At 40.9% G+C, this 12,162-nt stretch overlaps 1 long non-coding RNA gene across 1 annotated transcript in view; it reads left to right on the forward strand.

The window, feature by feature from the left end:
- LOC131816077 (uncharacterized) overlaps nt 1–12,162 on the forward strand; it is a 129,661-nt gene that overhangs the window by 81,175 nt on the left and 36,324 nt on the right. Inside the window, exon 3 of the long non-coding RNA XR_009347940.1 lies at nt 3,625–3,713. This is a non-coding gene — a long non-coding RNA (uncharacterized LOC131816077). The remainder of the gene's footprint in view (nt 1–3,624; nt 3,714–12,162) is intronic.

A 12,162-nucleotide genomic window follows, 5' to 3' on the forward strand; every position in this document is an offset into this window, starting at 1 on the left:
AGTTATAAATAGTATCTAGAGACTTATTAAGAATTTTATAAATTATTTTCATTAATTTTTGTGTTCCAAATCTCATATGCCTGAGAGAAGTTTTCTTTCTTTCCTTTTTTTTTTTTTTTTTTAAGATTTTATTTATTTATTTGACAGACCGAGATCACAAGTAGGCAGAGAGGCAGGCAGAGAGAGAGGAAGGGAAGCAGGCTCCCCACTGAGCAGAGAGCCCCATGCGGGGCTCAATCCCAGGACCCTAGAATCATGACCTGAGCCGAAGGCAGAGGCTTAACCAACTGAGCCACCCAGGTGCCCCGAGAAGTTTTTTTTCTAAGGACAGTTTCTTTCTTTCTTTCTTTTTTTAAATGAATAATTAAATGGAATATCTAGTTAATGATATATAGAGTATCACTCCAGACCTTGGAACTATTAGGAACTTTGAAAAGACCCAAGAAAATAAATCCCAAATAGGCCTTAGACCCAAATGCTTCAGCAGCAACTACTTCCAGTTTCGCCAGATGTTAAGGCAGCACAAAATATTAGACTTTAATTTTAGGACCAGTGTTTAGGGCCTTTATATTAGGATCTTGAATACAGCCTTTCCATGTGTGTTCTTACTGTGAGAGGAATGCCTCCCTCCCATGTGCTTTATAGTTTGTCAGAGGCTTACCAGAGCAATTTTTAGTATAAACAGACCTTTCAGTTTTGTTTTGTTTTACTACTCGTCAAATCCCTCTTCAGAGGGAAAGCATCCAAATTATAGACATGACGCTATACTCATAAACCCCAGTCCCTCTGGACACTGGGGCTTTGTTTCTGGTAAAGCACATCTGTCTGCTTTCCCAGGGGTCCTCTCAGACCCTCAAGCAAATAGATCCATGGTTGGTCCTGCCATGGAGTCTGTCCAATACCCACAGATGTGTCAGAATCCGGAGGTGGTTGGGGACTCAAGCTGGCATCTCTGCCCACTAGCATTGCCTATTCTAGAGCCAAAGGGTGAACAGTGGTCAGAATCAGGGAGAACAGCAGCTTTTGAGTCTCTAGAGCTATTTCTGTTCATGTGGCCACAGGCATTTCTGGTTGAATGCTGCCACTCACAGCACTCACATAAGATCTGGAAGCCATTTGGAGATCAAAGACACTCACAGACATCAGCAAAGCAAAGCTGGGGGCAGCTTCTGGCTGTACAAAGGGTATTAACATACACTTCTATTTAAGAGCCCGGAGGCTTCCTGGTCGAGCTGCTGGCTGAAGAGTTGCTGAAGAAAATCCATGGCTTCACCATTTTGTCCACGTCCAGACCTGACTGGGTTTGGATCAGGATTGGGAAGCACCCTCAGTAGAATCAATGGAGTGTCCAGAGAGGAGTCTGTCAAAGGTTGGGAGTCGAGGGCACTCCCTCCACCCTCCTCTTAGCACTCATATAGCAAGGACTTGGCCTTCCTGACTGCTCAGGATGCAGATGGGATCCCTCGATGCAATGAACCAGGGTCTGTTTCTGCTCCTCAGAGCATACAGTAGATTTCATGTGATGTTCAGCTTTGGAGTTCCTGAACCAAGAACAAAAAGCGCTACACTCCATTCCATTTCTTATTTAGTAGTAATCTCCCTTTCATCCCTTCCTTCCCTTCCTTCCCTTTGCTTTTTCTCCTCTCTACGCTCCATCTTCTCACCTCCTCTTACCATTCTTCCCTCTCCCTTCCATCCGCTCTCCATCCTTCTCCTTTCCTTCCTGCTGAGCCTCTTAGAATTTAGCTTTAGTAGAGGTTGGTACAAGATAGTTTAATCTAGATTCTTGCCTCTTTGATCAGGGTCCAGTGGTGCCTCATGACTGAGAGGAAAGAAGGAATTCCTTTGGGGTTCATGAGTCTCAGCCCTGAGACATTTCCTGTAGCAACCCCACTATCAATTCCCCATGGAGAAGCTGGGCAAACTTCCAAGGGGAGACATGGAGGCAGAAACCACTGGGGTGACCCACTAGGGGTCACTAGAGTGGGCTCTGAGAAGGGACAGGGCATGGCAGCCAGAAGAGAAACAACCTATGATCTAATCTTGCTTTCCACTTGTGAGTCCTTAGGCAAGTCACCTTCCCTCTCTGTGCCTCAGAGTTCTGTCTGCAAAAATTAAGATGCTGGACCTAACAGGCTTTTCCAGTGCATTCATTTTTTGGTCTCCTTTGTTATGCATTGCCAGAAGACTGTAGGCTTCCCACCCCCATAACAAATGTTATTTTCTTTGATAAATGAGCAGGCTTATAATGTAAGTGACCCTTGAAAAAACTTGCAAGCGGAGAAAAGGGAACAATTCCTGTTCACATCTGACCCTGGGACAATAGATGGCTGGTTCCTCCCAGCCACACACACAGTCTCTGGCTCCTGCCTCAGTAGCTCATCTCTTACTGACACCACCCACTAGCTCCAGGAAACTCTCCATCTCTTTCTCCAGTGTGTGCCTGGGGGCGGGGCGAAGGGGATCAATCTTCTTTTTTAGAAACTCAGAAGATGTAGAGGTTGAAAACTGCAAAACAGCTAGTATTTCTGAATATAGGCTTCTGAACATGTTTGGGAGCCAAGCTCAGATAAGCTACATTCTCAATAGAGGTTGTTTTAGATCCACTGAGTTCTAATGAGACCTTCAGACTCTCAGAAGACTCACTCCCTCCAAGTTTTATGGCAACAAAATTCCAGTGTTACCACAAGAGATCTAACAGTCCCCAAAGCTGGCTCTGTGAAGGGACTGTGACCAGTGTTTACAAAAAGTGGGGTCATCTGGAGGGTGGGCCATGGGAGCAGATCAAAGATAATCCTCATTCTGCTAAGAATGCTCTTTTCACCACCTACTCTGTTCCCCTAGACCACAACTTGGGTCCTGATCATTAAGTTCACTCATAGGAGAGAATGAAAAAAAAAAAAAAAATCAGCCTCTCTGTTCTATGGCCAGTAAAGCCTTTGGAAATGGAAAACTAAATTCAGGAATTCATTTGGGAGAATAATCACTGGTTGGTTGATTTGTTTCCTTGTCCTCAGACTTGGTTTCTGTCCCTGATCATTATTATAGACAGTTCCAATGGCCCTGGCACGAGCCAGACCTATGTGAGGAGGATGGGGGCCTTGGCCTTTGCTCCCCATCTATGGTGAGGGGCTTCCAAGAGCTGTGGGGAAAGAAGTGGGGCTCAGATATTATTCCCATTTGGGGAAAATAGAATGAAATGTTAGGGCAGATTTCTGGTACTAGGAAGTGCGTTGTTGTTTCTAGTGAGGACAATTCTCTGAGAAAGTGAATGGGGGATAGAAAGCAAATGGTATTCCTGGTACTCTCAGTAGTAAGACGGAACAGTCTAGTCACTTCTTTCTAAAATATTGCAGTTCCAAATTCTTCAGTCGATGGTATCTAGACAGCATTGGCAACAGACACCTCTGCTATTCACACTCCTGTAGCCCTTTATAAATTATACTTCTCATAAATTACTGCGCAAGGAGATTAAAGGAGACAGCCATTATCCTTGTCATTACACCTGAAAATCTTTGGGATGCAATGGGGTTGTCTTCCCATTTCACTCTGAATGCTTTGTAATAATTGTGACTTCCCCAAACCTGAGGACCTATGTCAATAAACCCTACTTTCCTTTCACAGGTGAGAAAACAAGACCAAATGACTTAATATGACTGGATACTGCCGACCAGCGTTAGAGGTGAAACACCATCTAAAGCTGCGACTTTTTGGTATGTATTTGTCTTACTTTAAACCTCAGGAATGGGGAAGACCTAAGTGTTATAATTTGGATCTCCAGAAACTCCAGTGAGTGATCCAAAGGCACACAATTTGTAGTTTGAAATGGAAACTGAAGTGAATGGATAATGTCCTTAAGCACTAATGTGGGCAAGAATGTCAATTATTAGAAAAACCAATGCTGGAACGCTGGGGATGCAATGAGGTCCCCTGAAGCCATGTTCTTTGATCCCTTTTGCTACTATTCGAGTGACTTCCTGCCATGGCTGTCACCCTGTCCATTAAGGATTTATTCTTCAAAGACAGTGCTTCTCAGAACATCACCCTGTCCCTGAGTGACTCTTCCCTGATGTGTCCTGGGCCAGATGGTCAGAGTGCTACTCTACTACAGTGTGTGGAGACATCAGGCTATAACTGCCCTCATGAGTAATGACATGCCTGGACGTACTGCTTACCTCAGCTCTGGTTGCCACAGAGATGGTTTCACTGTCCTCTCCATTCCCGCTTCCTGTATTGCCCTGCCTATCACCCCTCCAATAACCTTCCTCTCCTCTCAAGCTGGAAGTCTCCCTCATGCCCTCAGACATGACAGACAAGCATCTTCCTAGATGTATCTCAACTTCATAAGGAGATGTCCATGAAGACAGTTTTTCCTCTGCCCCAAGAGAAATCATTCTCAACTTGGCAGTCTCCCTGGGTTATGTACCCCCAAATTCCAAGACCTAGAGTTTTCTTTTTGAGGCATAGACTGCAGGGGAGAAAGTCTAAAAAATATATCTCCAACCTGTTCTTTCTTTCAGCTGTCCTACTTCTCATATCAGAGAGCTTTGCAAATTTATGCCTACAATTTCTCCAAACCTTCGTATTTTTTTTACCCACCATGCAAGTCACCAGCCTATTTGAATGACACAGAGTTCTTATTTCCATGTCATAGTCAATACAACTATGTATATATAAAACCTAATTCCATTTAAATTAAAATAGACATATATATATTTGTAAAACTGAGAGACATTTACTTTTCATATTTTTAGTTCTTTTTTTTTTTTTTTTAAAGATTTTGTTTATTTAACAGAGAGAGACAGCGAGAGAGGGAACACAAGAAAGGGGAGTAGGAGAGGGAGAAACAGGCTTCCTGCGGAGCAGGGAGTACAACGCGGGGCTCGATGCCAGAACCCTGGGATCATGACCGGAGCCGAAGGCAGATGCTTAATGACTGAGCCACCCAGGTGCCCCACATTTTTAGTTCTTTGACTATAAAAGTAAGATGTGTATGTTAGAACAACTCAAAAAACATAGAAGGGTCTAAAGTCAAATAACTCTCTTCCCCCAGTTTCACAGTAAGAGGTACCAAGGACGCAATGCACACAAATAGATGTGTAATGTTTTATTAAAAATGTGATCACGGGCTCAGTTAAGTGTCTGCCTTCAGCTCAGGTTATAATCCCAGGGTCCTGGGATGGAGCCCCGTGTGGGGCGCCCCACTCGGCGGGGAATCTGCTGTTCCCTCTTCCTCTGCCGCTCCCTGCCCCACTCATGATTTCTATCACTCCCTCTCTCTCTAATAAATAAAATCTTTAAACAAAACAAAACACAATGTGATCATACACCACATATTACTAGTCTTTAACTCTTTTTACTTGATGTGACTATTCTTCTTCATTAATATACAGATTTTCCGAATTTTTCTATTGTTTTTAGTTGACTCATTTTTAAGGTTAAATAAGATATGTAAAGATTATCTAAAGAGTAAAAACAATAAATGTACATTGTCAAACGTGTAAACAATGGAAAATGGGCATACAACAGAAAGTATATCTTATCTTTCCTCAGACCTCTAGTTTCCCTTTCTCAGAAACCACAACTTTTAGCACTCCTGTGACTTATTTTGGAAATTTGGAACAATGGATCTCTTTCAAATAAATGTCTACCTCACTTTCCCCCCTTTCTTCATACTCATAGGTTAGAAAAACAAATAAAATCCTTTCTTTTGTAAATGCGGTCTTCATGACCTCACAAAGCACTAAATAGAAATAATTTTTCAGGGAAAGCCACTAACCATTGCAGCTGGCAGAAGAGTATTAGGATAACTCAGAACTGGAATGAGCCATGGCCATTACAAGTCTAGAGGACTGTGACTTTTTTTTTGCAGTTCACTGACCTGGTTGAAATTTTGAAAGCTACAAAACATCTTGTCATAAAAATAAGCATATATGTGTTTGCATAAAATTACAGGACGCTCACAAATGTCCTGGAGCCCAGCCATAGGCTCCAGGTTAAGAACATCCCCTTCCTGTAGAGAGAGAAAACTGAGGCAAGGTAGGTAAATATCGCAGACAGCATGAGACAGAGCTCTAATTGGAACCAAGGTCTTCTGACGCCTAGTCCCCTACTTGGTTTAAATGGTGTGTCCATGAGGACACTGTGTTTAATCTTTTTAAATTTTTTCTTTTTTCACTCTGTTTAATCTTACTCTCTAATCTATAAAGAAGTGAGAGCGTTGTGCAAATGAACAGCATGGTGAATCGTCCTGCTTAATAGTCTAGGGGGAAGTGGGCTACACGGTGGTTGGATGATAGAATGTGTAATATGCCTGTTGTTCAGTGTATCTGTCAGAGCTCCCCAGAGAACCAGAACCATAGGAGGTTTGTTCTTGTGTGTGTGTGTGCATATGTGTGTGTGTGTATATGTGTGTGTGTATATGTGTGTGTGTATATATATATATATACACATATATATTTATACACATATGTATATATATGTATATATTTATTTATTTATTTATTTATTTATTTTAAAAAATTGGTTCATGCTATTATGGAGTCTGGCAAGTCCAAAATCTGCAGGGTGGACTGGCAGATCCAGGAAAGAGCTGATGTTACAGTTGAAGTCTGAAAGCCATCTGTTGCAGAATTCTTTCTTGCTTTGAGGTCAGTCCTTGTTACATGAAGGCCTGCAAGTGATTGGATGAGGCCCAGTCATATTATGGAGGGGTAGCAATATGTTTTATTCAAAGTCCACTGAATCAAATGTTAATCTCATTCCCCAAGTGCCCTTCAAGTTGACACGTAAAATTAACCATCACTGGGGCACCTAGAAGGCTCAGTCAGTTAAACATCTGCTTTCAGCTCAGGTCATGATCTCAGGGCCCTGGGCTCCCCGGTCAGCAGAGAGTCTGCTCCGCCCCCTCCCTCTACCCACCTTCTCCCCCCACCCACCACACCCTGCTCATGTGCTCTCTCATAGGCACTCTAGCTCTCTCTGTTTTGAAAAAAAAAAAAATTAACCATCACAGTGAGTCTTGTCCTGTTCTATCAGCTCTTTCAGACTTAGGTCATAACCCATGGGAATGTAATTGAGCCTGGAAGAGCATTTCCTGGAATGAGTAGATGCATTTGTATTATCCTCTGATGACAAAGCTAGAAATGTGTACTTTCTGGTACCAGCAACTCACTCTAATGAGTGTACATCTGTTCTAGCGAGCTTATACAGGAACTGGCAATTTTATGCACAAATGATATATTTGAAAACTTCCTTGGAGTCCAGAAAGTGTGCAGAAGCTGAACTTCTGCTCCTTAACTGTCATTAATTCTTTAGATAAACATGTAGTGGGCACCAGCTGTTGACCAGCAGTTGTGTTAGCCATTGAGGAAATAGAACAGCTCCTATGTCAAGAAACTTATGGTTCCCTGAGAAGACTAGACAAGAAAATTTCCCTCCAGCTTTCCCTCCAGTCAATGCTCTGAAAAAAGAGTTTGCACAGAATGCAAATGAAAGGAAGCACATTCTCAAGGATAGCTCCTCTCTCACAGTTCCTTCCCCCTTCACGTTTACTGCAAACACTTGCTTTTAGGACGGGCACACAGAGATCCCTCTGGCTGACTTGTTTAGCTTTCTTTATCTCTCTCCATCTTCTTCACCTCCAGAATCCAGTTTCCGTAAGGTGGTTTCACCAGAATAAAAGTGTTTCACTGCAGATTGGTACAATGCAGACTGGAGAATGAGGAATTTGGGCCTGGAGTCTAATTTATCACTTCATCTGTGGAGGGAAGCCATATGGACTGATTTGGGTCCTCAGAAGCACAGCCTCTGGTATCAACATAAATAGAAGCCCCTTGAAGGAAGGCAGCTGGGTAGCTGAGAGATTTTTGAAATAAGGGTTCTATTAATAAGGTCACTGTGTTCTACTGTTATGTTAGCAATTATCACAGAGGAAGTTAGTCTGGGAGTAGGACCAGATTTTCCAAAGCTGGACTTGTAAACACCATGGAAGTAGACTTTGCTGTTGGTGATAGAAAGACTGACATTTCACAGCAGACGTTTGTGAGTGCAGGTTGATTAGATTATTGTTTCAAAGGGTTTCAATTTCTGGTTTGCTGAAAGCTAACTTTAAATCACAGGTCCAAAATTTCACTTCTGATACCTTTGTGCTGTGTTAGCCCAGTCTCTGCAGCTGAGGGGAAGGTTCTAGACTGTGTTTACTATCTAAAATTAAACAGGGCTAGTACAGCACAGGCTGGTTATGAAAAGCCTAGTTCTGTCATCCTAAATTGGTTAAAAGCTCATCTGAAACCTGCTATACTTTTCTTCTAGAAGAATTCATGCTCCAGTTCAGAATTTAGAAATTAAGCAATAGGTATATTTACTGAATACTGGGAGCAAGAGAGTGTACACTTCTTATTTGCCCAAACTTGAAACAGAATGAACCAAACCTTATTCTGTTGTAGAAAATAGTCTCTACATTTCAAATAGGACCTAATACCTGGAACAGATTAAAGTAGTAAAAAGCTTAATGTGGTTTACTTTTGAGTAAACAAAATGAAAAACAATTGTTGGAAAACAACCCTATTACCCAGAAGAAAGAAAAATGGGAAGAAAGTCCAATTAGGTCAACCCCAAAGAATTTTCACCTTACCTTACTAGCTTGAACTGAAATCCAAAAGAAGAACCGAAAATCACTTATGAAAATATTTATCATGGTAGTATTAGTTAGGTATGCATTTGATATTATTCAATGCATTATCAAAGAAATACTCAGACATCCGTTTGTTTCAAGCTGGTTAATTATCTACAAAACTAAATTTAAGACACATTGCAGAAGAGTTTAGCAATGTTGAAAATTGGCTGCAATTAGCCAATTCTTTAAAATATTGTGGAATAAGCTTACAGGCAAATGGTCAAACATAAGGTTTGAGAGGGAGCAGAGACCTATGGGAAGTCAGTCATGATCTTAGTGTAAAAAAATATTATTCCTAAAGGTATTAAACATCACTGAAATTAATAATTTCAAAACCCAATGGACATGTTCTTTTGCTGGGTGATGTAAGCAATAACATGAGGCACTATTTGTGATGGTGTTTAAACAGGGGTCAGTGATGGTTATATTGGCAGCTTATCCTTGGGAGTCTCTTAGTGCTACAAGAAACAAGGAAAGGGGTGATGCCAGAATGAAAAATGTTTTCTTTAGTGGTAAGTCTCATTAAAGTCTGAGGTGATTGGCTTTCTCCAACACGACATGAAAACACATCTCCGTGACTCTGAGTATTGTGATTTAGCGGCTCAAATATTTTGGTGGGTGTGAGCCAACAAATGACCAAAACAGGGTTTCTAGAAAAATATTAAATGGCTGGTAGATATGAATAAGAATATGATATACTTTCTACAAATCCTAATACCATAGAAATTTAAAACTGTCCTACAGACTTCCCTGCTTGTATCTTCACCTTCTTTGAATCTCATTGGCTCCTTCCCTCAACTTATGAATGTGTTTAATTATGATTTCTTAAAAGCTTCCTTTAATATAGTTTATTGTTCTAACTTTTATTTTTTTACATTTCTATGACATGCAAGATTGGGATACTTTCATTTTATGTATTTCCTTATCTGTATCATTTTGAATTGACTAAAGTCATCTTCACAGTAATTGTTCTTGCTCAGGTCGTCAATGATTTCTTAATTTCCAACTGCAAAAATAGAAAATCGGTGGTTTTGATCCTCAGCCCATTTGATCTCAAAGACACTAACACTTCCACAACCTCCTCTTTTAAAATCATCTCTTTTGAAATGCAGAGAACATTCTTTTTTTGACTCTCTTCCTATCTCTGGTTCCGCAATCTTCTTTATGTGAGCTTTTCTTCCTCTTAGAGGTTCCTTCCCAGCCTAGTGAACAATCTCATTCCTCCCCTGACTTATGCAACTACCTGTTCTCAGCCCATGATTCCCAAAGTCCAGCAACCGTTCCTGTGTTGAAAGATCATTCACTGAGCAAGTTTTACATGCTAGGCACTGGGAATACAGTGGGACCTTAAAGGTTAGAGTGCAAACAGATAATTCCTTTATAGAGGGATAAATGAAATTATGCTGAACAAACTATTTGAACACAGAAGATCACCTCCCTCAAGCTCCCATTTCCCCTTCAAACTTCATAGATATATCCCCAACATCTTCAGTGAAATATTTCTTGGTCACCACAAACTCAACATGTTGAAGTGAGAATAATCTGTTCCTCCATCCTATTCTTGCCTAGCACCTAAACCCTCAGTTTGCCCTGATACTTCCTATCTTGGTTAATAATAAAACCATACGAGCAGATGCCCAAGCATGAATTCCCATGTTTCTTTTTCCATCCCTTTCTCACCCTTTATATTCAAATAGTCACTCCCTAAGCATTTCTCAAATCTGTTTGTCCTTCTTTCCTTATTTTAAGATCTTTCCTTTTCTGTACTATATTATCCAGTCCTCTGAACGGTCTCCTTGCCCCTCAAATCTTCCCCTCTAGAAATAGCATTTTACTTCTTAGGGTTGTTATTCATTTCATTCATCCAGACATGTGGTCATCTCCAAAATTGTTAAGCTGCTGTTAGGCATCATCCACTGTATAGGTACTAGGGATATAAATGTGCATAGAAGCAATTCCTAGCCTTAGGAAATGCATGATTTAATGGGGGTAGGAAGTCATTAAACATCAGTATTCATAAATGTAGGCATTTGATATTACATTTAATATTTGAAATTTAAGACAAAATATGAATCAAGCCATTAGCGAAATGTAAACAAAGAACCCAAGGATTTGAGAGGAATGAGAAGTCAACTGCAGTTGGCAATCAAGAAAGCTTCTCTACAGGAGAAGTCTTGTACTGTGTCTTACCCTCTATTAGGGATTCTACATGGGGTTTTCCAAAAACCTCTCTTAGAATCCCAAGGTGAAAGAGATTAATATTTGTTTAGAAATTACTATTTCAAGAGACCTGGGTAGCTCAGTGGGTTAAGTGTCTGACTCTTGATTTTGGCTTTGGTCATAATCTCAGGGAAATGAGATCAAGACCTATGTTGGAATCCACACTGGGTGTGGAGCCTGCTTGGGATTCTCTCCTTCTCTCTCCTCCTCTTCCCCTCCCCAACCCCCTTGTGAATGTTCTCTCTCTCTTTCTCATTCTCAAATAAATAAGAAATAAATAAAAATACCATTCCAGGAACCGTAAGATGTCATACATACATTATTCATTTAATATTTACAAAAAACCTATGAGATAGATGACTTTCATTTCCATTTTACAAATGAGGAAACTAAAGTTTAAATAAGTTAATTAACATGTCTGACTTCATGCCCCAGCTAGTAGCAAAGCTGGAGATGGCACTCAGGGCCTACTGACTTCATTGCCCTGGCTCTCTTACACGTTTCTCAAGAGGCTTATCCCTAAGAGCCACGGCATATAATGAAGAAGAGCTTGAATTATGGCAAACATAAATGAGGTGTGTGCCGATCAATCACAGTCCATATGGGAAACAAAGGGCACATTCAGTGAGGTCATTGAGTGATGAGTAAGAGAAACACTTATGAAGTCATAGGCAGCAGTACCAAGGAATAAGAAATGAATGGCAGAATACTCAGGCTTAGTGAGCCCTCTCACTCCCAGGGCTAAAGGGGCAGAGGAAGGGAATAGTCACCAAGACCTAAGGCAGAGAGGTATGTGGAGAGGGCCACCTGACAAATGAAGGATGCTGCCAACCAGTAGTGACTCTACAGATGGAGAACCACAGGAATGACTATCCTGACTCACTTTCCACTCAACCTCTCATATCTGCATTGGACAAACTCAACTGGAAGTCTGGGAACCAGGTAGATCTTGGGAGAGTGTGACAAATGAAAGAATGAGGGACACAGGAAAAAATGGAATAGGCCATCATGGTACCTTCCTTGAGACTATGCCATGATATTGCTGCCATTCCTTCATATAACAATAAATCTTCAAACTACCCATCAGATGGAATCTTTTGAGTTCTAGGACTGTGTCTCATGCAACTTTCTATTCCCAATTTCCAGAATGAGGCCCAGTATATTAGCAGGCTCTCAGTGTATGCTTATTGAATTGACTTGAATTAATAAAGGAATTGTATTGCCTGGTAGATATAAACCTAAAATATTTTAGAAATATAATTTTC

Source organism: Mustela lutreola, chromosome 15, assembly GCF_030435805.1.
Source record: "Mustela lutreola isolate mMusLut2 chromosome 15, mMusLut2.pri, whole genome shotgun sequence".
NCBI classification, from domain to species: domain Eukaryota; kingdom Metazoa; phylum Chordata; class Mammalia; order Carnivora; family Mustelidae; genus Mustela; species Mustela lutreola.